The sequence below is a fragment of the Bufo bufo genome, chromosome 9 (assembly GCF_905171765.1).
Source record: "Bufo bufo chromosome 9, aBufBuf1.1, whole genome shotgun sequence".
Taxonomy (NCBI): Eukaryota; Metazoa; Chordata; class Amphibia; order Anura; family Bufonidae; genus Bufo; species Bufo bufo.
The window spans coordinates 176,938,284-176,965,681 of record NC_053397.1 but is presented as its reverse complement, the minus strand read 5'-3'; the positions used below and the strand labels follow the sequence as shown (position 1 = coordinate 176,965,681).

At 42.2% G+C, this 27,398-nt stretch overlaps 1 protein-coding gene across 1 annotated transcript in view; it reads left to right on the top strand.

Moving 5' to 3' along the window:
• The first annotated feature begins 328 nt into the window (after positions 1 to 328).
• PPARG (peroxisome proliferator activated receptor gamma) overlaps positions 329 to 27,398 on the top strand; it is a 64,362-nt gene continuing 37,292 nt past the window's right edge. Inside the window, exon 1 of the mRNA XM_040407861.1 lies at positions 329 to 546. The gene's annotated coding sequence lies outside the window, so the exon portion shown is untranslated. The remainder of the gene's footprint in view (positions 547 to 27,398) is intronic.

The following is a 27,398-nucleotide window of genomic DNA, read 5'->3' as shown; positions in this document are numbered from 1 at the left end:
TTTTCCAACCTGACCATAACATTTTTGGGATAAGTTGGGCAGAAAAAAGAAAAAAGGCTTGGCAACCCTGATCTGCAATAAACACAAAATTGCAAATATCCAACTTTGGGGAAATAAAGGAAGCTTATAGGCCAGTAGGTGGCAGCATCACCTTAATCAGATTTATTTGAACTATTATTTAGACAATCCTGGGAGCACCCCTCAAGCAGTGAGATGATAGAACCAGAGGCTGCTGGTCAGTGGAGTAGACCTAGGACAGCTATGTGCTCTCCAGTCCATGAAGGCTTGGGGTGGAGAGAGAGGAGGACCTCAAAGAGGAAAGGGGAGTGACAGGCAGCAGAGAACCTGACACTTTAGTACAGGCAAGGACTGATGAGAGGGAAGAGACAGTGACAGAGAATACTAGAGAGATCTAAGTGTGACAGCTTCCAAGTGGGCACTGTCACATCCAGCCTGGACTGTCCCCCCAGCTTATGGCTGACTACTACTGAGCTACAAGAGGCTATCAAGAGCACAGCCTGTCCTACTGACTGATAACCATTGCAGGTCAGTGATATTCATGTTAGAAACTTATATTCCATATCTGTATGCACTTGAATTCTCCTTTGCTGCATGTGCTAGGAGTGGGAATACGCCTGTTTAAAGGGGTACTCTGATCATTTAATAACATTAGACATGTCAGAGGCCTCACCTTGATGGTGGTCTGGGAAATGTGACCCTAACTGATGCACCAACAGATCCCTGCATTGATTTTAGTGAGATTCACTTTATTAGAGGAATTTTCATCTGCAGGTTCATGATACTGTAACTATCTCATACATGGACTGACTACATAATCAGTTTTGTTTTTTCTCTATTAAGGCACGTTTACAAATTTTGCAATATTGTTGCCATTATTACATTGCAGGTTTTTATGCAGAGTCGGATTGACTTGTCAGTGTATGATACTGTATATACCTACTGTAATAAGGGCTGGGTGCTAATCCAGTGATTGCAGGTTACAAACCTATTAGACATTGAATAGAGTCTGGTCAGTATGTGATGTATACTATAGTGGTCAGCAGTAATATCTCACCTGTCCTGCAGTGTGGTCAGTATGGGATGTAATATAGTGGTCAGTAGTAATATCTCACCTGTCCTGCAGTGTGGTCAGTATGTGATGTAATATAGTGGTCAGCAGTAATATCTCACCTGTCCTGCAGTGTGGTCAGTATGGTATGTAATATAGTGGTCAGCAGTAGTATCTCACCTGTCCTGCAGTGTGGTCAGTATAGGATGTAATATAGTGGTCAGCAGTAATATCTCACTTGTCCTGCAGTGTGGTCAGTATAGGATGTAATATAGTGGTCAGCAGTAATATCTCACCTGTCCTGCAGTGTGGTCAGTATGTGATGTACTATAGTGGTCAGCAGTAATATCTCACCTGTCCTGGAGTGGGGTCAGTATGTGATGTACTATAGTTGTCAGCAGTAATATCTCACCTGTCCTGCAGTGTGGTCAGTATGTGATGTACTATAGTGGTCAGTAGTCATATCTCACCTGTCCTGCAGTGTGGTCAGTATGTGATGTACTATAGTGGTCAGTAGTCATATCTCACCTGTCCTGGAGTGGGGTCAGTATGTGATGTACTATAGTGGTCAGCAGTAATATCTCACTTGTCCTGCAGTGTGATCAGTATGTGATGTACTATAGTGGTCAGTAGTAATATCTCACCTGTCCTGCAGTGTGGTCAGTATGTGATGTACTATAGTGGTCAGCAGTAATATCTCACCTGTCCTGCAGTGTGGTCAGTATGTGATGTACTATAGTGGTCAGTAGTAATATCTCACCTGTCCTGCAGTGTGGTCAGTATGTGATGTACTATAGTGGTCAGTAGTCATATCTCACCTGTCCTGCATTGTGGTCAGTATGGTATGTAATATAGTGGTCAGCAGTAATATCTCACCTGTCCTGGAGTATGGTCAGTATGTGATGTACTATAGTGGTCAGCAGTAATATCTCACTTGTCCTGCAGTGTGGTCAGTATGGGATGTACTATAGTGGTCAGTAGTCATATCTCACCTGTCCTGCAGTGTGGTCAGTATGTGATGTACTATAGTGGTCAGTAGTCATATCTCACCTGTCCTGCAGTGTGGTCAGTATGTGATGTAACATAGTGGTCAGTAGTAATATCTCACCTGTCCTGCATTGTGGTCAGTATGGTATGTAATATAGTGGTCAGTAGTCATATCTCACCTGTCCTGCAGTGTGGTCAGTATGTGATGTACTATAGTGGTCAGCAGTAATATCTCACCTGTCCTGCAGTGTGATCAGCATGGGATGTACTATAGTGGTCAGCAGTAATATCTCACCTGTCCTGCAGTGTGGTCAGTATGGGATGTACTATAGTGGTCAGCAGTAATATCTCACTTGTCCTGCAGTGTGGTCAGTATGTGATGTACTATAGTGGTCAGTAGTAATATCTCACCTGTCCTGCAGTGTGATCAGTATGTGATGTAACATAGTGGTCAGTAGTCATATCTCACCTGTCCTGCAGTGTGGTCAGTATGTGATGTAACATAGTGGTCAGTAGTCATATCTCACCTGTCCTGCAGTGTGGTCAGTATGGGATGTAATATAGTGGTCAGTAGTAATATCTCACTTGTCCTGCAGTGTGGTCAGTATGTGATGTACTATAGTGGTCAGTAGTCATATCTCACCTGTCCTGCAGTGTGGTCAGTATGGGATGTACTATAGTGGTCAGCAGTAATATCTCACCTGTCCTGCAGTGTGGTCAGTATAGGATGTAATATAGTGGTCAGCAGTAATATCTCACCTGTCCTGCAGTGTGATCAGCATGGGATGTACTATAGTGGTCAGTAGTCATATCTCACCTGTCCTGCAGTGTGGTCAGTATGTGATGTACTATAGTGGTCAGTAGTCATATCTCACCTGTCCTGCAGTGTGGTCAGTATGGGATGTACTATAGTGGTCAGCAGTAATATCTCACCTGTCCTGCAGTGTGGTCAGTATGTGATGTAACATAGTGGTCAGCAGTAATATCTCACCTGTCCTGCAGTGTGGTCAGTATGTGATGTAATATAGTGGTCAGTAGTCATATCTCACCTGTCCTGCAGTGTGGTCAGTATGTGATGTACTATAGTGGTCAGCAGTAATATCTCACCTGTCCTGCAATGTGGTCAGTATGTGATGTAATATAGTGGTCAGCAGTAATATCTCACCTGTCCTGCAGTGTGGTCAGTATGTGATGTACTGTAGTGGTCAGCAGTAATATCTCACCTGTCCTGGAGTGTGGTCAGTATGTGATGTAATATAGTGGTCAGCAGTAATATCTCACCTGTCCTGCAGTGTGGTCAGTATGTGATGTAATATAGTGGTCAGCAGTAATATCTCACCTGTCCTGCAGTGTGGTCAGTATGTGATGTACTATAGTGGTCAGCAGTAATATCTCACCTGTCCTGCAGTGTGGTCAGTATGTGATGTAATATAGTGGTCAGCAGTAATATCTCACCTGTCCTGCAGTGTGGTCAGTATGTGATGTAATATAGTGGTCAGCAGTAATATCTCACCTGTCCTGCAGTGTGGTCAGTATGGGATGTACCAAGGACAGAAGAGTTGTCACTAATGGTATTAACTGAATACTGCAGTCAGCGTGTGATATACTGATGCTTCATGTTCTGTTTCCAGGTTACAGACTGATTACAACAGACTAGTCTTCTACTTATCAGTTTACCCATTTTGTAATAATATATGTCTCAGACTACTCCAGGTGATATATTTGTAATTATAGATTAACCAGATTATATGAACACAGATTAATGTTCTCATTGATATAAATTGCATCACATTTCCCTCCAGGCACCATGTATTCTCTGTTCTATTTCATCCCTTGATCAAGCAAAAGCTATAAATGCAAATCCCATATGTTATATTACTATCCCATCCTGATCATAGTAAAAATAAGAAACATGGAATTCTGGCATCTGATACAAGATGATTGTGGCAATAATATCTACAGGTCAAATATAAAACTGGCATGTTGGGGGGAAAGTAGAGACTAATTTAGGCCTCTTTCACACGACCGTTTTTTTTTTCCGTTTTGCGGCCCTTTTTTTGCAGACCGTATACGGAACCATTCATTTCAATGTACTCCGTATGCATTCCGTTTCCGTATTTCCGTTTTTCCGTTCCGTTAAAAGATAGAACATGTCTTATTATTGCCCGCAAATCACGTTCCGTGGCTCCATTCAAGTCACTGGGCCCGCAAAAAAAAAAAAAACGGAACACATACGGAAATGCATCCGTATGTCTTCCGGATCCGTTCCATTTTTTGCGGAGCCATCTATTGAAAATGTTATGCCCAGCCCAATTTTTTCTATGAAATTACTGTATACTGTATATGCCATACGGAAAAAAAACGGAACGGAAACACAACGGAAACAAAAAACGGAACAACGGATCCGTTTAAAACGGACCGCAAAACACTGAAAAAGCCATACTGTCGTGTGAAAGAGGCCTTATTAAGGCCTCATGCACACGACCGTATTTTGTTTCCGTGTCCGTTCCGTATTTTTTGCGGATAGGATGCGGACCCATTCATTTCAATGGGTTTGCAAAAAACGCGGACAGCACACTGTTCTGTTGCTCCGCAAAAAAAATAGTGCATGTCCTATTTTTTTCTAGTTTGCGGACAAGGATAGGCATTATTACAATGGATCCGCAAAAAAAACAGATGCCATACGGAACGTCATTAGTTTTTTTTGCGGATCCGCAATTTGCGGACCGCAAAACACATACAGTCGTGTGCATGTAGCCTTAGGCTGATTCTAAATCACATCTAAGAATTAAACCAATAAGCAAGTACAACAGCAGTTCTTTGGCCCCCGACGTGACAAATCACATTCTTCACACGAATCAGCAGGAGCACTTTGCAGAGTTTTCATTTGCTGCCTCACATGATTTATAGAGATTTAGGAAGTGGATTTGGGGGGAACCCACGTGTGTGTCTTAGCGGTTTGCAATCTGAGCAGACACTGACATGTCCTGTCAGGAAAATGTTGCAAGAGAATTTCATACAGTGTAACAAAAAACAAGGAGATGGTATTAAAAAGACATTTCCTAATATTCTAGATATTCTAGATATCCTATGGATCTGGTCTAGGTCACCTTAGACAATCAGTGGGTATGATTTCATACATATTCTAAATGTCGCGCACCCTAGAGGTTGGTCCATTGGACTAAAGATGGATTCGGTCTAGGGGTGAGCAAATCAATGTGTACATCGGAACGTATTTACAGTCCCCACAGCTCTAGATCCTCCCTATGGTTTACAATAAATATCAGTATTCTAAACATTATCATTCGTCATGGTCAGGGTTGCCAACCAGAATTTTTCTTTTTTTCTGGAAAACTTATCCCAGAATCATGAACAGAAAACAATTTTTATGGACACATTGAAAAACCATAATAAATGACGAGGATTATTAGTAATGCGGGCCTATATCTCAAAATACTGATAACACCTCATCGCCAGCATTTACAGTGAGCTGTAAAATGATAATAATTACCACCAAAGTAATCTATTCAGATACTTCCAGCCTTGAAAACATCACAGAGAAATCTCTCTATTTTTTTTTTCATGGACACAGAAAAAAAAAGTCGCCTATTTTTACGGACTGTGCAGAAATATCTGGACGGTTGGCAGCCCTGATTATGGTGTCCATAAAAAAATATAAGCTGCCTTGGATACATTGGACAAAAAATAAAAAATCAGCTCGGAAATACTAATCTGCATGGCCGCACATCCTGCGCAGCCTTGATAACCTTGCGCCTGCGCCTGCCTAGGTGTGCAAAATCACTGATTCGTGTTTGCAGGAATATCATCTGCGCAGGCGACAATACTCGTAGTGACGGTGCACGCGCCAGATTATCATGGTCTTGCGAAATGTGCGGCCATGTTAATCTGAGTTCACACGTCAGTTATTTGATCATTTATTTCCATAAGTGATTGATCATTTATTTCCAAAACCAGTAGTGAAGACTCCTCAAAGATCAGGTATAAGGCCTCTTGCGCACAACTGTATTTTTTTTCCGTTTCCGTTCCGTTTGCGGTCCGTATGCGCAACCATTCACTTCAATAGGTCCACAAAAACAACAGAAAGTACTCCGTATGCATTCCGTTTCCGTATTTCCGTATTTCCGTTCAAAGATAGAACATGTCCTAATATTGCCTGCAAATTACGTTCCGTGGCTCCATTCAAGTCGATGGTTCCGCAAAAAAACCTAAATGCATAAGTATGTCTTCCATATCCGTTCCGTTTTTGCGGAACCGTCTATTGAAAATTTTATGCCCAGCCCAATTTTTTTATGTACTTCCGTTTCCATTTGCGATCCGCAAAAATCGGATCACAAACGGAAACCAAACGGAAAAACGGAACGGCAGGATGGAAGCTGAAACACTACTGAAACCAAAAAAATTGAAAAACGGATCCGTTTAAAACGGACCGCATAACCCTACGGTCTTGTGCAAGAGGCCTAAGGGAAAGATCTGCTCCTGTTCTGTGTTTTTGACCCGCACCTGGTTTTGGTTTACAATAGCTAATGGAAATTACTGATCAAATAACTGAAGTGTGAACTGAGCCATAATCTGGTGGGGAGTTGTCTGTAGACCTCACAGTCCTTCACAGAGAATTTGTTCATACAGATCGATTCGCTCATCCCTAATTTTGTCTCTAAAGTATGAGCAAAATATAAATAAACCTGCGCCGCTCTCCGACAGAATTTTAATGCCGATTTTATCAGCCCGCGTGAGTGCTGCATGCCCTTTGTTATATGAACTCTACCGAGGTCAACCCAGAGAACTCCTTTGAACCCTATCAGCAGTTCAGGTTGTATGAGTGCATGTTCTGTGCCAATGTGCCATGAGTTACAATAGGTAAGTATTATTATTATCACCATGCGTGGGTACTTCATGGTAACGAGGTAGAGTAGGTACAAGTGTCTGCTCTGTGCACTCTGTCACGCTGTAGACATGTCCTACACTTCGTTGACTTCTTCTGGTGCCACATTCCTACCGTCTATGAATGATTTTCATGTTAGGCAGGTTTTTTTTCCTTGACAGTCAGGTTCCTGTTTGTTCTAGATGTACAAAATATGCAAACAGATAGCCATTAGCTAAACTCCGCTCAGTCTTATTCTAGAAATTGATGACAATCCTAAAAAGAATCTACACCGGCTTCCAGTCTTAAAGGGGTTGTCCCATGAGAAATAGTCTACAGTTTTCAAACCAGCACCTGGATCTGAATACTTTTGTAATTGCATGTAATTAAAAATGTAGTACAGCCACTGACTTATTCAAAAAAATGTATCTGTATAGCGCCACCTGCTGTTTGTTCCTTTTCTTATTTCTTTGTCCACCTCACTGAGATGGCCGCACATGCTCAGTATCATCCTGCAACTGAATCCTGAGCTGTGATAGGGAGAGCTGAGACACGCCCCCTGAGCTGTGATAGGGAGAGCTGAGACACGCCCCATTAGCTGCAGCAGAAAAGACACTCCCCTTGAGCTTTCAGCTGCATATAAGGGTCCATTCACACATCCGTATGTGTTTTGCGGATCCGCAAAACACGGACACCGGCAATGTGCGTTCTGCATTTTGCGGACCACACATCGCCGGCACTATAATAGAAAATGCCTAATCTTGTCCGCAATTTCGGACAAGAATAGGACATGTTCTATTTTGTTCGGGAACGGAATTGCGGACCTGGAAGTGCGGATTCTCATTTCCGGATCCGGACAGCACATAGTGTGGCCCCATAGAAATGAATGGGTCCGCAATTCCGTTCTGCAAAATGCGGAACGGAATTGCAGACGTGTGAATGGAGCCTAAATCTAGCAGAGCAATGACTGGGGAGATCTCTGGATCCCTGTGAGGCACAGGGCTGGTTCTAGCTTTGTTAGATAGAGATTGTCATGTACTATATGAGGTCTGATTTTCATTTTTTACGTTAGTCATGGGATAACCCCTTTAAAGCAAAAATATGTTTAGTTTAGTCTTAGGCTAATTACACCCAAGTGAGGTTTCCATCCAGATGCGATGCGTGTTGTGAACGGACAGCATCCGGACTGAATCCTGACCCATCATTTCATCGCGTATGTGCTCACCTGTATTGTTTATCATGTTCTTTATTGTCTGTTTTTCACAAAGCCCTGGCCCCACAGAACTGAATGGGGCTTCATGAAAATCTGAAGGCATCCGGATGCAATGCGTTTTTAACTGATGGTTGCTATAAGATGTTGAGTTTTGTTTTTGTTCGGCCTCATGCACACGGACGTTTTTTTTTGCGGTCCCCAAAAACGGTGTCCATTGTTCCGTGATCCGTGTCCATTTTTTCATCCGTGGGTCTTCCTTGATTTTTGGAGGATCCACGGACATGAAAAGTGAAAAAAAAAAATAAGTCAAGTTTGCATTGAAAATGATAGGAAAAACGGACACGGATCACGGACACGGATCACGGATGACTATCTTGTGTGCATCCGTGATTTTTCACGGACCCATTGACTTGAATGGGTCCGTGAACCGTTGTCCGTGAAAAAAATAGGACAGGTCATATTTTTTTCACGGACTGGAAAAACGTATCACGGACGCGGAAGCCACACGGTGCATTTTCCGATTTTTCCACGGACCCATTGAAAGTCAATGGGTCCGGGAAAAAAAACGGAACAACGGCCGCGGATGCACACAACAGTCGTGTGCATGAGGCCTTCTTCAGTTCTTTTTCACGGAGGCAAAACGGATGCAGTCCAGATGGAAAAAACAGATTGAACTTGCATGTAAAACAATCAGTTTTTCACTCAACAGACCCTGACACATTCCGTATCACTCATGTGAAAGAGGCCTAAAAGGTAGTGCCAAATCAGGTATTTCCAGCATATTGTCTTTAGTTCCGGGTTTCCTTTAGTTCCGGGTTCCCGGGTTCCCTTTAAGACACAGAGCATGTAGCAGTAGCTTAAAGGCCTATCCTTACAATGCCTAAACCCCATACATGTCATCTTCTGAGGTTGAAAGAATGCCAAAATTTAGGTATTAGATAGCTGGTCTGTAGACAAGTGTGGCAGTGGCACTGATTTTGGGAGAAAGAAGCCATGTCTTTTATAATCCTGGACAACCCCTTTAAGGGTAGGTTCACATCATCATTCACAACAGAGAACGAAAATAAAAACCGCATCCTTTATTTTGAGTGTCTGTTATGCTCAGTTATGCTCATTTTGCATTCATTTTAACCATTTCTGCCTGAGATCCGTTATTTCAGACAAAAAAAAAGTCCTCCACAAAGTACTTTTTTTTGCATGTAAAATAATGGATCTCAGAGGAAAATGGCTAAAATGGATGTAAAATGAGCATAACCAATGCTGAAAATAAAGTATCCGCTTTTTTTTATTTAGTTTTTTGTTCCTCTGATAGATCAGAAGAACGGAAAATGAAACAGTGATGTGAACCTTGTATCAGGGCAGACTGTAGAAATATATTCGCAGTTACAATGACAAACATTTGAAACAGGCTTTCCCCCTGGGAAGTCAGTGACTGACCCCAACACACAGTAGGGTAACTTTTGTAGGAAGCCAATTTGCCTACTTGCGGAGGAAATCCACGCAAACACAGGGAGAACATACAAACTCCATGCGGATGTTGTCCCTGGTCAGATTCGAACCCAGCTCCGCAAGGCACCAGTGCTAACCACTGCCATCATATTATCCATCATAAAATATACATAGAAACAATAGATTACATGTATATGTTATTTAAATGCCAAGGATATCACTTCCTTGCACCCACCCAACAGCTTGGCTTCACTCAAAACCTCCATATTGGAATCACGGAGCCCTGACCTCCATCTGCTTTTCTTCCTTCTCAATGTTCATATCTTTGATCAGTAACATAACAGAACGTAAGTGTGTTGCTAAACTCAGCACAAAATAATAAAAATTTTCTTAAAGATAGCCTGTGGCCATTATGGAATCTGTTACCTTAGCTTAGGGACAAGGGCATAGCTATGGGCTCATGGGCCCTGGTGCATGAGTTCAGCTTGGGCCCCCCCTTCCCTTAGTGCTTTGTGGCCAGGGACAAAAACCTTACCCTCACCCCTGACATGCCAAATTCTTGGCCTAACCCCTTCCCTCCAGCCAGAGGGGTAACTTGACCAGCATGCACTTTTTTTATAATGCCAGTGTCTTTTTATGTGGCATAATGGTCTTTGGGCCCCTTCAGGCTCCTGGGCCTGGTAGCGACAGCTACCTCTGCATCCCCTATAGCTACGTCACTGCTTAGGGAATGTGTCCCGGAAGCACCTACAGTAACTCTCTTTCTTTATGCAGGTTCATTTCTATTAGGTGGCCAAAAGGTCTAGCTCTTAGGAGTATCTCAGTGTACTTTCTGTGGCCACCTATGTGACCCATGGACCAAGGGGCTTCAGCTCAGATTGGTTCCATCATCATCCAAGGGTGGTGGTAAAGTATTTACGACTCCCCTTTTTTATAGATGCTAATATGTTAAAAAGTCACAGAGGAGAGAACAGACCTGAGGATTACAAGGAACCTCTTCCCAACACAATAGGAGAGAATGGGGGTGTAAAACAGCAATGGAAATGGACCTCTTCTCTGTATATATGCTCCTCACAAAAGGATATCATTTGAAATCTGTTGTATTTTATACAGCATAGCACTTGTAGGTCTCTGAGATCTATCTCCTCTGGGAAATGGCCCATCTGACCCAGAAAGCTGAAGATAATCTGTAGGTTCAAAGAACTGAATGTGCACCTACTTGTTGACATTTCTTCTACCATGCTGATATCGTTTTTCGTTTCTCTATATTAATAGTTTCACACCTGCTTTCTAAACATTTTCTAGACATTTGTAGACATCACCTTGACACGTATCATCTTGACCATATTTGCTTATGTTTCTTACTGAATGAGCCTGGGCTCTGCTGATAATTTCATATAAAAGGCAGTGTCAGACTGGGCTTCCTTGGGTCCACCAGAGGAAATGATTCTGAGTGTCCACCCTCCAGCTAGGCAGCTTTTATGCACGTCAACTTTTAACCTTGCAAATGCTGTTGTTATCATTGCGCACACAGGATGTATCATCAATAAGATCTAATAGGTTACTTGAGAATCAGATCCTTGTGATAAGTGACTGGATCCAATGTTAGCTCCAAATGGGGTTGCCTTCTGCTTGAACTCTGGGGCGAATATTGTATCAGAGGCTGGGCATGCCTTGTTCTAATGCAAGAACTTACCTTCTAGTTTTAGTCCTTCCATATTTGTATTAACAAGTACTGGCAGTGATGGTGCACAGTACTGGAGAAACTGTGGCACAAACATTACATGCCGATTGGGTGCTTCCTAATGGACTTCACTGTGCTTGTCTTTAAGCATGTTTCAGTGAAGTGTCAAAAATATCTAAAATGTTCATTTTTGTAAAGCGCTTTTTACAGGTTTTTAATACTATCAGGATAGGTCAGGAATATCAGGTCAGTGGGGGTCTGGTTCCCAGCACCCCCATCAGTTGGCTGTATGAAGAGATGGTGAGATCTTAGGCCTTTTCCTAGCCAATGACGTCATGTTCATCAGTTACATGGCCTAGCCGCAGCTCTGCTCCATTCAAATGAAAGGGGTTGAGCTGCAACACCAAGCCTATCCGCTATGGACAATGGACAACCTGTGCTTGGTGAGCCACAGGGAGGCCTTGGCGCTCACCAGAGTGCCACTGTCTTTTCAAACAGCTGATCGGCGAGGGTTCCGGGAAGCAGACCCCCGCCAATCTAATACTGATGACCTATCCTGAGGATAGGTCATCAATATGAACAACCCCTTTAAGGGCTCATGCACACCGCTGTATTATGGCTTCATAGAGATGTATAGGGCTCCAAAGAGAAAATCTCAGTGTCTGTATGGCAATCCCAGGGGCTGTACGGCTATGTACTAAGAAGCACACTACCTCCATGCACTGCTGTATAGGCTCCTGTGCATGAGGCCCTAATCACCAAGTAATTTCACGCCAACAGTTATCTGGGACACCTTCTCATGTAGATGTAGTTTAGAAGACATCTTACCCCAACACAAAAGGGTTGCTGTTTTTAATGTTAGATAAATGGTTAAAACGGCAAGCTGTCTGGATTTTCTGCATCATGGAAGAGGTTACTAGCATTTTTGGGGAGTCAGTTTATGTCTGATAATTATGATGTGGGATCCAAGAAACAATGTCCTAGCTAGGGGCCAATTTGTTTGTGCTCGGCCTGTGAAAAACCCCCCACTTACTGGATAATCCACTGTCTAACATTGAGGACCACCACCAACAGCCCCCTGCGTAATGCCGTGTGGACTGTGGAACATACCCATACATGCCACCATCCCTTCTGCTCATGAGTGACACCATCAGATCTATTCTTGTATATAGTCAATGGTTACATAAAGACTAGCAATATTGTAGCAAGAATCTATAGGATAATAGATGTATTATATGCTGGACCGCATAGGAAGAAGAGCAGCTTATTATCAGGACTGTCCCAAAACTACTCACTTTATTACATTAGGTAATTGCTATCCATGCAGTTCTCTAATATGTCGTTAAGACTGGCATCTCTTCTTGCAGAGTGGATATATGTTGTGTCTTTTATATAGCTTCTTATTTAATGCACTTGCTAAGGGACTTTAGGTAAGGAGCAAGCATTTCGGTGCATTTGCTCATGAACATGAATGAATTTGTGCGATCATTCATTTTTATCAGGACTAATGTTTCCATTATTGGAACTTATTAGCTTTTTTAGTTTTTTTGCTAATGAAAATAAATGACTCCTCGTGTGTAAGATTGGTGAAGACACAAGTGATGAGAAGCCCATAGTCACCAATGAAATGGCAACTTTCATTTTTCTATCGCAAGTCAGATAATAAAATGACCTGTTTAGTTGCTTTTGGAAACTGCTTAAGGGTCCTCCACGAAGTACTTCCTTTTCTAATCTAAAATAAAGGATCTCAGGCAGAAATAGCTACGGCTACTTTCACACTAGCGTTTTAGTTTTCCGGTATTGAGATCCGTCATAGGGTCTCAATACCGGAAAAATAACGCTTCAGTTTTGTCCCCATTCATTGTCAATAGGGACAAAACTGAACTGAACAGAATGGAATGCTCCAAAATGCATTCCGTACCGTCTAGTTGCGTTCCCATACCGGAGAGCGAACCGCAATATGTTGTATTTTGCTTTCCGTCCTGGGATGCGGAGCAAGACGAATCCGTCATGACCCCCAGTGCAAGTCAATGGGGACGGATCCGTTTTCTCTGCCACAATCTTCCACAATACAAAACTGATCCGTCCCCCACTGACTTTCAATGGAGTTAATGACGGATCCGTCTTGGGTATATTACAGATAATACAACCGGATCCGTTCATGACGGACGCAGATGGTTGTATTATCAGTAACGGGAGCGTTTTTGCTGAACCCTGCCGGATCCAGCAAAAACGCTAGTGTGAAAGTAGCCTAAAACGGATGCGAAATGAGCATAACTGAGCATAGCGAACCTACCCTCAGGTATAAAGGTGGAATTTTCCATACAGCATCTTTTGTGCTAGGGTGTGATATGCATGACATAGGTATTTGCTCCTTATCATTTTTATTTATTACATTATTATTTTAAATATATTTATCCTTTTCTCATAAAGTTAGTTAAAATGGAAGGTATATATTCACTTTCCTTATCTCCCATACTTCATGGTCATTTCACATATACTGTCTATAATAGACACTAACAATTTTGACATGAAACTTAGCATTACTTTACTGCACAGTGGAATCAGGATATGGGTTTATTAATACATGTGGTTTGGAAAAGGTCACGGCTGATATATGGCAGAGGTTTACATGTGGTGTCTATGACCCATTACATGTGACTTCTAGTCAGGGTCATTGCATCACAATGCTATATAGAGATTATTATGCTTACTGCATGTGTGATAGCCCACATAAGTGAAAGTGATTACAGTACTTAGGAAAGATCCTAGAGTCCTATTAGTCAAGGCTATTTCAGCCCCAGACGACTTCAAATTGATGATATACAGTAGGAGTCAGTCAGCGCTCATTTAAAGGGCCTTTCACACAGTCTGATGCAAACTGAATGAAGGATGAACGATCTTGACTACGACTACGACTGTGTTCGTTCTTTCTGCATTAAGTTTGCATATTGTCGGGAGCACGTCCCTGTTTACACGGGGCAAGGTTCTGCTGAAAAACAATGATTTTTGATGCTGGATAAAAGAAATAAGCATTTTCCAGACCCTAACAATTCAGAGACTTGAAGAAACACTCCCCTAGCCTCATCCTTCCCTGCAGGACTGGAAGAATAATCTACTGTCCACCTCGGAATACCATCTGCCACCTTCGTCTTCCCAGACTGGAATCTCCAGCTCCCTTAGTCGTGTACCTGACATTAGTCGATCTCCACAACAGTGTGGAGACTTGATGTTCCTCTGGCATCTGAATGGCCTGTAGGCTCACAATGGTTTCCAGCAGAATTGTGACCACCCAGGGTGTACAGAGACAGGGCCGTTACTCCATGGATATCTGACTATTCCTTTATCAGCACTTGAAGAGGACCTGTCATGTTCCCTGACCTGTCTCTTTTAATAAATACTTGTGTTCCCTATGAAATAGCTATTCTGTCATATATTTTCCTATAGATCTGAATTGTGCAGTTCCTCAGTAATTCCTCCTAGAAATGTATGAGTAATTTGACAACTGAGTGCTACCATTTCCCTTGTCAAAGGGGTGTGTTCCTACACCGTCAGACTTTGACAGCTTTTATTGGAGAGTGTAGGGGAACAGACCCCAATTGGTAATGCCCAGTTGTAAATTTCTTCATACATTTCTAGTAGGATAAACAGAGGAATGACATGATGTATTGTTACTCCTGTATGCAAGTATTCACTAAACCAGACCTATTAGGAGAGCTGACCAGTCCTCTTTAAAGGGGACTTTTCTTGGACTTGAAGGGAACCTGTCATATTGAGCTACAGGCAGCATGTTGTAGAGCAGGAGAAGCTGAGCGGATTGATACATAGCTGTGTGCAGTCACAGATTACTATAGTAAAATCATAACTCATGTACTTCAAAGGGAATCTGTAAGCAGTTTTGACTGTGCTAAACTCCTGACAGCTCTAGGTTGGGGATGGAGATAGCAGGACAAACATTGTGGAGCTTTAAGGAGTAGAGATAATATGAAATTTTATTCTGCTAGGTTCTGGTTCTGCTTCACTGTGAAGTGCCCTCTGCAAGCTCACAAGTGATAAAGGTTAACGTAGAAGAACCTGGTGACATTTAGCCAGTCATCATCTTCTGCACACGTTTTTAATGTCTAATTCGTCATTTGTGAATTGTGAAACCCTCAAGTCTCTGACACTTCTGTTTTACAACCTCTTGAACCCTTTCTACAAGACTAGGAGGGGCTACTACATTCGTTACATCATATGACTGTGTAGGTGCCATTTATGACACAATGGGTATACATATAGTTGGATGTAGGTGAAAAGTCAATAAAGAAGAAATATTAAGGATGGAAAGAGAATTTCATGAATAACTAGGGTCATGATGATGCAATACAAATGATCATGTAAGTTCCATATCCTGGGCTAATAGCACAATGAACCTCTGAATTGTAAAGGGCTGCGGAATATGTTAGCGCTATATATATATATATATATATATATATACATATATATATATATAAATAATAAAAAATTATAAATATACAAATAAAGATTATTATTATTATTATTATTATACACATGGGTCCTGAAATCCAGCTGGTTTGCCAGTCGGTTGTTCTAGAATTGCTTGATGGAACTCATAGAAGCAACTAGTCCAAGACAGGTAAAGTTCTTGTAAAGACATTTGGAACAGACTTGTAGTTCTTAACACCCACAAGATGGGGGGGGGGGGGGGGAATATTGAAATTAGACAGTCTCCTTAACCTCCTTGAAAAAAAATGTTCCTTCATGAAGTTTCTTGTATTTCTCACACCTTTAAGTGGGACAGAATTTATCTATAAAGAAAAGGATCCTTAAGGGTGTAGCTAGAGGGGTCACACCTGAGCCCTGGAGCCTGCCCCAAAATGTTGCTCTGCCCCATAGGAAAAGACTAAATACAACATAATAGGTTGGGGCCCTGTTACGAATTCTGGAGTTACTCCTCTGTCTATCCCTGTATAAGTAATAAAAATTGAGAGTGGTTACAGTCAAATGACAATTCTCTGCCCTCGTTTAGCCCTAGCAGCTAGATGGAGATCATATGTTATTCTGAAGTCCAAAATTATAAAAGAGATCTGCTAATGCCCATAATTTCATTTTTTGTGCAGATTATGTCTATATTCTTTTACATTCGTTCCCTCTTTCATATCAGAAGAAGACACAGGCTTACCATTGACTCAAGAATCACATTTTTGGACTCAGACTAAAGTCAATAGTCATGCACGACTTTACAGACATCTCAGCACCTTTCCCCAGCAGGCTATAGTCAGCAGATTTGTGACTAGGGGATCAGACAATATTGTGCAGTAGAAGTGGTGTGGATAAAGTCGTATAGGGTAGACCTTCCATTTTTTCTTCATGATTCAGTGTCCTATATGTACGATTCAAGTTTAACTGTTATTTTATTTTTTATTTTGTCATCGGGACATGTCCGAGATTTTCATTGGTGGGATCCAGGTACAGGGACAACACTCATCGTGAATTGACAGAATTGTTCAGCAAGAGTCAAAAGACTGATTTACAGGCCAACACTGCTCGCTCCATGCTCAGGAGAGCACATCTGAGAACTTCTGTCCCCTAATTTTGACAAATGATCTCACATTTAAGACCTCCACCGATCAATTCTTCTGATAGTTAAAGTAGATTTTTGCTCAGTACCCATCACTGTATGGTATTCCAAATTCACGTAGGTCCTTGTGGCATCTCTGTGAGCGTGTAGCACATCTGAAAAATATCTACTCCACCAAATAGTGGCATAATAAATGATGTTATAAATCTGTTGGGGGACATATCTCTAGACCGGCACGTTGTATGCCAGTCTTGATTCCCCCTGTGATTCCCCCTGTGCTGCTGGAGGATGGCCCAAATTTATGCAGAGGTACACGCCTCTCATATATTTGGCGCATCTTCCAGCCATGCCGCGTGACACACTTAAATCTATAGCAGCCTCTTAGCTGCCATAGATTTAAGTCTTTCTTCACGTCAGAAAAAAGGCATGATGAAAGATGAATGTGGCAGTCCTGCAGCACCTCCTACTCCCCGCTGGCGGCATGCCCCCGTTCCTTGCCACTTCTGAAAAGTGACGCAAAATGGTCAAGAATAGGATATGTTTTTTGCTCAACTGTGGAAGGGTCCGCATCCAATCCACAAAAAATGCAGATCGGACCAAAAATATGATCACGTGAATGGGGCGGCTCATGCACACGAATGTATTTTTTGTCCTCCTCCGATTTACATTCTTTGAGGGTCAGATGGAGACCCACTTACTTCAATGGCGCCGCAAAAGATGTCCGCATCCGTACGTCCATTCGATGGCGTCTGCAAAAATATAGAACATGTCCTATTCTTGTCTGCATTACGGACAAGGATAGGACAGTTCTATTATGGGACGGAAGTTCCATTCCATAAAATGCAGAACGCACATGGCCAGTATCCAGAATTTGCGGACCGCAAAACAGGCTACTGTCATGTGCATGATCCCTTAGTGTTATAGATGCCTTAGGGTACGGCCACAGCAGGCAGATGTTCTGCAGTGTTTGTCTTTGATTTTGCTGCAGTTTTGCCTTACCCTATGCATTGCAAAGGGTAAGATATGTGTTGGGAATCCACACTGCTCAGATTTTCAGCATGCAATTCTCCTACAGAAAACGTGGTGTTTCCACTACGTTGGATCGCACCCTAAATTGACTCCTTCTATATAACCCTAGTTCATGCTATGGAGCACACTTCAGTTCCATGTGTTTGTTCCATCTGAATGTTTGCCAAATTTAAAGGGGTTGTCCCATTAAAAATATTCTACATTTTCCAAACCAGCACCTGGGTCTGAATGCTTTTGTAATTGTATGCAATTTAAAAATTAGTGTAGCCTCTGAGTTATTCAATTAAATCTATCTGCTTTCCTTATTTCTCTGTCCACTTCACTGAAGTGGTCACACATGCTCACTTCCATTCTTCAACTGCCACCAGCCTTTTCTTCTGTTAGAAGCTGTGACAGTTACAGAGAGAGAGCGAAAGCACAAAGGACATGCCCTCTGAGAAATGATATGCCCCCTCAGAAAGGACGTGCTCCCTGAGAAAGGACATACCTACTAAGAAAGGACACAGTCCCTGAGAAAGGACATCTCCTGAGGCTAGTTTCACACTAGCGGCAGGGGAATCCGGAAGGCTGTTCCGGCGGGTGAACAGCCTGTTGGATCCGTCCTGCTGCTATTACACGTGTGCCCCTGGACTGCCGCTCGGTCCCCATTGACTATAATGGGGGCGGGGGTGGAGTTCCGGCGGCAGCACGGCAGCGCACGGCGAGAGGCAGCCGGACTAAAAGTACTGCATGTTGTACTTTTAGTCCGGCTGCCTCTCGCCGTGCGCTGCCGCCGGAACTCCTCCCCAGCCCCCATTATAGTAAATGGGAACGGAGCGGCAGTCCGGGAGCACACGTGAACTAGCGGCAGGACGGATTCGACAGGCTGTTCAGCCGCCGGAACAGCCTGCCGGACTCCCCTGCCGCTAGTGTGAAAGTACCCTTAGAAAGGACATGGCCCCAGAAAAAGGACATGCCTCCTGAGAAAGGACACGCTGCCTGAGAAAGGACATTTCCCTTGAGAAAGGACACACCTACGAGAAAGTAGATGCTGAAGAAGGACAAACCCCTGAGCTGTCGGCTTGATATAAATCTAGCAGAGCAATGACTGAGGAGATCTCTGGATCCATGTGAGGTACAGGGCTGGTTCTAGCTTTGTTAGATAGAGATTGTCATGTCCTATATGATGTCTGATTTTCATTTTTTACATTAATCATGGGACAAGTCCTATAATATTTCAGCTTATTTGTAGTTTTATGTTTCGATAATGCTTCTTGACGCATTATAATAAAACGTTATCTGTGAGTTAATGATTCAATTTTTTCTTAAAATCTCTTCACCTGCAAATTCTTGTTAGAAAGAATTCCAGCTTCTGCCAAACACAGGAAGCCATCAGATCCTACCCACTGCCAAGTTAATGTATAACTACGAGAAGTGATTCTATAAAAGAGAACATAAATACAAAGCATATTAACTCAGACAAGGAAAAAAAAAAGCCTCGATAAAGATATCTAACTGGTTAGCGCTGCAGATTTTATGGTTGAGGAACTGGATAATGGGTGCGTCCAGGGCAGCAAATCACAAGCCAGTGAAATTGTAATAGGCCATACCGATCATTATCAAGTCCTATATGGGTTCACACGCAAGAGTTAGTCCTGCCCTGTGCAAACAGCGTTTGTGGAATCATGGCCGAGCGCTCCGGCGTCACACCTCTCCGGGGAACCCAGAAAAAAGACTCAAATATGAAGGCGATAAATGTATTTTGCAAACACTGCTGGCAAAAGCTACACGTCAAACACCCCTCCCCATAAGTTGGATGATAAAGCAACTTTGTTTTACCCATACCACTCTGATTAGTTAAAGTAGATCTGAGTTTTGCTATGGCGTCCAATTATGTCTATGTTTTCTTTGTATGTATTACTTTGTGGGTGAGGGCCACCAAATGTAATCCTTGTCCCAAGCAGTATCAGACTGTGGTTCATTGGGCCTACCCGAGGATATCAGAATAGGTTCCTTTCTGAAGAACGTATGCTTCCTGTTGCGAAATTTTCTAGTAAAAATAGTTCTTTCTTCATTTCGCATGGAAAAATAGGATTGACTAAATTTATAATTTCCTGTGAAAATCCAAATAAGAATATTTCAGTGTGAATGGGAATATTTCTGCTGAGACCATTGCCCTTTAATTCATTGGGGCCCACTCTCAGAATATTGGGGTTTTTCCAATTGTTTTATTCTTCCTGTAGGAACCTCTGGGCCCCGAGATGCACACTCGTCCTGTAAACTTTCTCACACAGAAAGAAAAATAAAGATGTTCACTGTATCCAATGCTCTTCCTTGACCAATAACTTCCATTTTAAGTTTCCTGTTTTAAGTCCCAGTTCAAGGACACAAAAGTAATACTGTGGGTGACAACAGGAAAGTTAGAAACGGTCTGTGGGAATCTGAAATACAGTAAGGCCCCTGTGTCCTTTGGTTCAGTTACACTGAAAATTCATTATTTAAATTGTGTGTCGTTCTGAGAAGCCTTGATGACGACGGAACTGCCCGCCGGATCACACTGCCGCAAGTGTGAAAGTAGCCTTACAGGCAGCAGAACTTCCAAGGTGACAGCCCCCCCCCCCCCCTCCTTTGCACAGATGGTATGTCCGCCCCTGATTTGTGGTTTCAGAAAGGATCCCCTGCAGATACAGTGGTCCTGCTGGAAATGTAACAACCAATTCTGGGTATGTTAGTAACTAGCTATCTGTCTGCATCTATCTATCTATTTTATCTATCATCTCTCTGTCTATCTATCAATCTAATTCTTTACGCTATAAATTATAGACTATAATTCTACTATTATGTTTATATTTAAATTCTAATTATAATTCTATATTTCTGTCAATATCCATATCTGACTTTTCTGTCTATCTCTCTGTTATCTCTCTCTTTATTTGTCTGTTTATTCATTGTCTATCTCTCATATATGTATGTCTTCTATCTATTTATCTATCTCCTATCTATCTATCTATCTATCTATCTATCTATCTATCTATCTCATATCTATCTATCTATCTATCTATCTATCTATCTGTCTATCTATCTATCTATCTATCTATCATATGTATACTATCTATTTATCTGTCAATCTATTTCTCAACTCTACAAATTCTAATCATATTTATAAGTCTATATTTCTGTCAATATCCATATCTGACTTACCTGTCTATCTCTCAATTATCTACCATTTATCTTTCCATTTGTCTATTGATATCTTTATTATCTATCTATCTATCTATCTATCTATCTATCTATCTATCTATCTATCTATCTATCCATCTATCTGTCATTTATCTACAATCTATCTCTCAATCCGTTTATTATCTATGTGCACTTTCTGTCTATTTCTCTATTATCTGATCAGTTTTCTTTTTGAGGTCCTATTTTAGCGTCATCTCAATGATCCGTTGCCATATTCCTTCACATAAAGGAAGTTCACCATATCCCTTAGGGACAATTACGTGTAAACTGGATACTAAAATAAGAAAAGTGAGGGAAAGGTTATATCCTAATAAACTGTACACATCGAGCTTCTCATGAAGCTTGAAATAATTCCTGAAAACATCGTTGAGGAGGAGGAACAGCAGGGACTCCAGTCCTGGACGTCTCATTGTCTACGTACATGTGAAACACTGGAATCGAGTGAACAGGATTCTGTTTGTTATCAGATGAGGCTTCTGGGAAACGACTGGCGGCTCCGCAGGTTCAGCTCTCATTAGTTCTCTTTAAGGCTTGGAAATATCTGGATATTGTTAATCATCTTTGGTCATTTTCTGAGGCTCATGTTGAAGCTCCTGGGCCCCAATACAAAATCTTTGATGGGCCTTTTCATCTTGTGAACGAGAGGTCTTATATGACAGAGTCGGGCACTTGCTAATTGCTGCCTCTGAACTTTCCTATTGTTACAGCCCCCAAAATCTTATCATCTAGCTGAGTCCCCTGTTTTTAGATTTATAGGGAGCCTGTCACTGTGGAATGTCCGTCCCTTTTATTTATCCTCTTCACCATTCGCTCAAAGCAGTCACATGACACAATTCCTTTAAATTTGAGTCCTCTGACGTAGGTATAGTAGGCTGCCTGGTTGGCATGCATTTAAAGGGGTTATATCATGAAATCAGACATCATATAGTACATGACAATCTCTTTCTAACAAGGCTAGAACCAGCCCTGGACCTCACATGGATCCAGAGCTCTCCCCATTCATTGCTCCAATTTATCTGCTAGATTTTCTTCAGACTGGCAGGAGGAGGGGGAAAGGGTCCTTTCTTCGGGACTTGTCCTTCCTGCTGCTGCTTTCTCCTTATAACTGGACATATCTGAAAATAATAGAAGCTGGAATTACCGTAATTCTGCTTTCTGGGAAGTTAAGCCTTTACAATCCCAAACAAGGCGTAAAGAGATCCAAAGACTGTAATGCCCATGGTCAGTCTGTACAACAGAACATCCCCAGTCCCTGCCTTTAGATGATCTGGAATGGCATTTTCCTCCTGAAATAGTTTCTGCTTTTTCGGACCTTTGTTCTGGAATGACCTCCAAGGGAGCTGCTGATGGTCCGCTGAGAAATTCAACGGAGGGCCTGGAGATCACGTTTCTATAACTCTCCCTATAACTGTCAGGATGGAATTGAGCATGTGCGACCACCTCAGCAATGTTACAGAGGTGGACGGTGAAATAAGGAAAAGGACAAACAGCAGGTGAAGCTATATAAATACATTTACTGAATAACTGTGACATAATGTACATGTGCTGGGTCAGCACACAGGACACATCGGTGGGATAACTAAGTACAGCAGGACTAATGGTGAATTCAGGATTTCATTGTATATTGACTGACAGACATTATGCAGAGCTGCTGCTGTCTATAGACAGTCAGACATGATGGTGCGGTAGATACTTTATAAAGTTCTGCATTTCAATAAACTACTATTCACCTGTTAGATACCTGTGCAGAATTAACTGAATGCCTGGGTCACATGACAGGAGTGCCTGGGTCACATGACAGGAGTGCCTGGGTCACATGACAGGAGTGCCTGGGTCACATGACAGGAGTGCCTGGGTCACATGAGTGCCTGGGTCACATGACACGAGTCTAAGGCCTAATTCAGACAGCTGTTCTTTATTCTATTCTCTATTCTGTTCTCTATTCTATTCTTTAATGATGTTTCTCAGATATGAGCATTGAACCATTGATTTTAATGGCTCCGTCTGCAGTCTGTTGCGCACATGGATGGAAAGTACCGTCCCATGAATCAGGCCTGAGGGTCCCATGACTGTTGCCATGTTTAGTCCTATTCAGTTCACCCATGGATGCATTAAACAGGATTAATCACAGCTATAAATATTTTTGTGACCCAGACTACAACACCGGTATAAGAAAGCTATGTCAGCAGAATTTTACATACATGTATATTAAAAAAGTGGATGATTTTTCTATTCTATAAGCAAAAAAATTTTAATTTAAACATACAAACCAGACAACCCTTGTTTTGGCTCACTAGTCGTATGGCTATGGCCTGATAATCATGGCATTACATATGAAAGCCTCCACTGCTTACACCTGTTGCACAAGCCTGACACAACCACCGAGCAGACCTCTTATCACAAGCTACAAATAACTGCACTTTTTTCAGTGAACTTTGGTTGGAAATCAATAAACCAATAAATGAGCCTGTGCTGAACACGTGTATTCAGAAAATGTTACTTTCATGCACAAGGCTGAAAAACGACTGGTTTGCTAATATGGGTAATAACAAAAGTGTCATTTTGTATTTTAGCTATAATCTACATAAAAGAGTAACTTTGTAAACATATTACGATACTTATCTTGTACTGTTACTAATTTACAACTTGCCTTAAACTCGAGGGTTGCATTAAGAATTCTGTGCGCTTCAGAGCTGAAATCTCCCAGCATTCACTGCTTGCTCATTGCCTGTGTTAGATTCTGAGAAACGTCCTCTTTCCACCAGACACTGTACAATAATCGGCTGTAGGGAAAACTTACTTTCTCGCTGCATTATAGGAACACAGCTAAGATGTTAGGGATGTGCCTATGGTAAATCTGGTAGTCTGTTACGGCAGAGGAGCAGACTACCGGAGTTACCACATTTGGCGTAGCCGGAGACCGTTGGGTACCACTGGATCCCCATTCACTATAGTGGGATCCAGCATAAATGCCAGCTTTCTCCTGGAAAAAATGCAGCTGCATGTGACTGTATTTTTCTGGCAGAAAGCCGGGATTTATGCCAGATCCTATTATAATAAATGGGAATCATGCGGTACCTGTCCGTGTCTAGATACGGTAACTTCTGTAGTTACTGGTGGGACAGGCTACTGGGTTTACCAAACTGAGGTATGAACTTAGCCTGAGTTTGTCATCTCTTTCCAGTAGTAACTTGCAGAATTATGATTGCAGCTCTGGACTAGTATTTATAAAATTACACGGTTGTTTTACAAATAAAGTTACTCAACTTTTTATGTAGATCATTCCTATAAGAAAACTTTAACATGCAAGATAATCATCCAGACATAGTGTTGCCTTAATGGATACCACTATGTAGAGTCCTTTTGATGTTTTCCGAAATACCCATGAACACATACTATAGAGCAGGGATGCTCGAACTGCAGCCCTCCAGCTGTTGTAAAACTACAACTCCCACCATGCCCTGCTATAGGCTGATAGCTGTAGGCTGTCCAGGCATGCTGGGAGCTGTAGTTTTGCAGCAGCTGGAGGGCCGCAGGTTGGGCATCCCTGTTATATAGTATATACATCTGGGAATTCTGCCAGGTTGATGTTCATTTACTGTGTATGAAGCTCTGTATTTCTAGGCAAAATGCCAAATTAATGAATTGCAAGAAGTTATATATTAGCAGACAGTATGCAAATAACGGTATTCAGCATGGAGCTGATTTCAATACTCTACTGGCCGCCAACACATTGCATTGATATAGTGATGCTGACAAAAGCAAAATCATTCTCAGGCCTCATGCGTGTGGTTGTGTCCGTGAAATATGGATCCGCAAAACTGGGCTAGCTTCCTTCAAAGTGTTCATTAAACCTGCTGTTTAATTTACGGAAAGGCCACACTGATCTGCAATGGCCCCATAGGAATAAATGGCTCAACCTGCTATCAAAAGAAAAAAATTGGGCAGTAAGTACACTGAAGAAAAATGCAGTCGTTTGCATGAGCCCTAAGCCACCAAAGAAACTAAGATGAGACGTGGTTGGTGACGCAGTGTGACTCAGAGAGCGGCTGTGTGGTTTGCAGGCTCAACACGCAGTGTGTATACTGAGAAACGTTGTGAAATTCATAAAATGAAAAATTGATAAAAAGAGAGGGCACTTACCATGTGCCATTATATGATTTATGCCTTCTTACGGGGGAAGAGGGGCCTTTGGGCCCCTTAAGCCATCAGAATCTGGATGCAACTGCAATCTTTTTATTGCTACATGCTATTTCACGGCGTGATCCAGTAGTATAAGAAAAGTTCAATAATAGGAGAAAATTGTAGTTTCTTAAAGGGGTTATCCAGGAATCAATAAGGATGACCTATCCTCAAGACCATCTGTTTCCGAGAGTTGCCGCTCTCTCTGGAGCTCTGGTGAACGCAGGCAGCTTTCCAAGCACAGCGCCGTACATCGTATAGTGACTGTGCTTGGTATTGCAGCTCAGCCACATTGGCTTGAATGGGGCTGAACTGCTCCTAGGCCATGTGATCGATGTACGGCGATATCACATGGCCCAGGAAGAGGCCGCAGTACTCATGGTGCACAGACCTATTGTAATAGCTGATCGATGAGCGTCCCAGGTGTCAGATCTCCGCCGATCTGATATTAAACATCTATCCAGAGGATAGGTCATCAATATAAATTCCCAGAAAACCCCTCAAACTGCTGTGTTGCCCATATTTCTATACTGAGCTATAGAAGAACTTTCACATTTGTCAAACCTTTTCTCTCTACTCTATAATTAAGGTCTATAAAGTTTTCAGTTGACATGACAGCTTTGAGGTCAAAAGTTTGCAGCAGGTATTCAGGAGCCGCATTTCCTGTTAGACAGAAGTTTCTAAAATTGGGGTCTTGACTGTAATGTATATTATGTCGCAGTAACCACAAAAGGAAGGTAATGAATATAAAATAATGATTTATAAGCGTCTTAGTTGTAGCAATGGTATCGGACTCTTGAGTCCAGAATTGCACAGTTAAAGAATTTGCGGCACTACTTTTAAAGGGATTGTCTGGTTTCAGAGCTGGACCCGGACATATGCCCATTTTCCACCAGGCAGCCCCCTGACTTGAGCATCGGAGCAGTTCATGCTCCGATGCTCTCCTTTGCCCTGTGCTAAATCGCGCAGGGCAAAGGCATTTTCTGGAGTTCCGGTGACGTACCTGCGGCTCTCCTTAGGGCTGCCAGGCGGAGGCTTCCGCCCAGCACTGAGCCCGGTGACGTCACCGGCACTGATGGGCGGGCTGTCCTAGCCTGTAAAACGCCTAGGGCAGCGCTAAAGACCGCCCATCAGAGCCAGTGATGTCACCGAACACACTGCTGGGCGGAAGCTTCCACCCAGCAGTGTGTTATGGTAAATAAAAGAGCCCTTGCCCTGCACAATCCAGCGCAGGGCATGGGAGCGCATCGGAGCATGAAATGCTCTTGTCAGGGTGGCTGCCTGGGTGAAATTATGGGTTTGTCCGGGTTCAGCTCTTTAAGAGATACAGATGTAGCAGGGTTAACACTCAAACTCTTAACTCACATTTCGTAACTCATCGTTATCTTGAAACAAAAGCCTTTGAAAAGCAATTGAAGGTGTTTGCTTAACTCATTAAGTTTAGATAACACGTCTCATAAAACATGAGTGTTAACTCTACTACATCTGTACAAAGTGAATCACATTTATGAATCCAGATCAACGCACTGGTGACGGCCTTCCCAACTTCATAACCTCCTTACATCAATTCCAGATATGGCTTGATAAAGGTCCTTAGAAACGTTGCTTGAATTAATCTGGATTTTCTTAATCTGCGCGGAGAAAGACATGTAACATTGTTGCACGGATTAACTGTTTGTTATATGGATTAATAAATGTGATTCACTTCGCATGTTTGTAAATATTTCATTATATCTTCATGGGACAACACTGAAGATGTGACACTTTGATACAATGTAAAGTAGTCCGTGTACGGCTCGTATAACAGCGTAAATTTGTTGTGCCCCCATAATAACTCAACACACAGCCATTAATGTCTAAACCGCTGGCAACAAAAGTGAGTGCGCCCCTAAGTGAAAATGGCCAAATTGTGTCAAAGGTTTGTGTGGCCACCATTGTGCACTGACTACTTTACATTGTATCAAATTGACAGATCTTCAGTGTTGTCCCATAAAAAGATAGAATAAAATATTTACAAAAATGTCACTTTTGTGAGATACTGTATATCTTGGGTTCTATGATTCTTTCCAATGGAGATACTTTTTATAGTGTAACAATCCATGA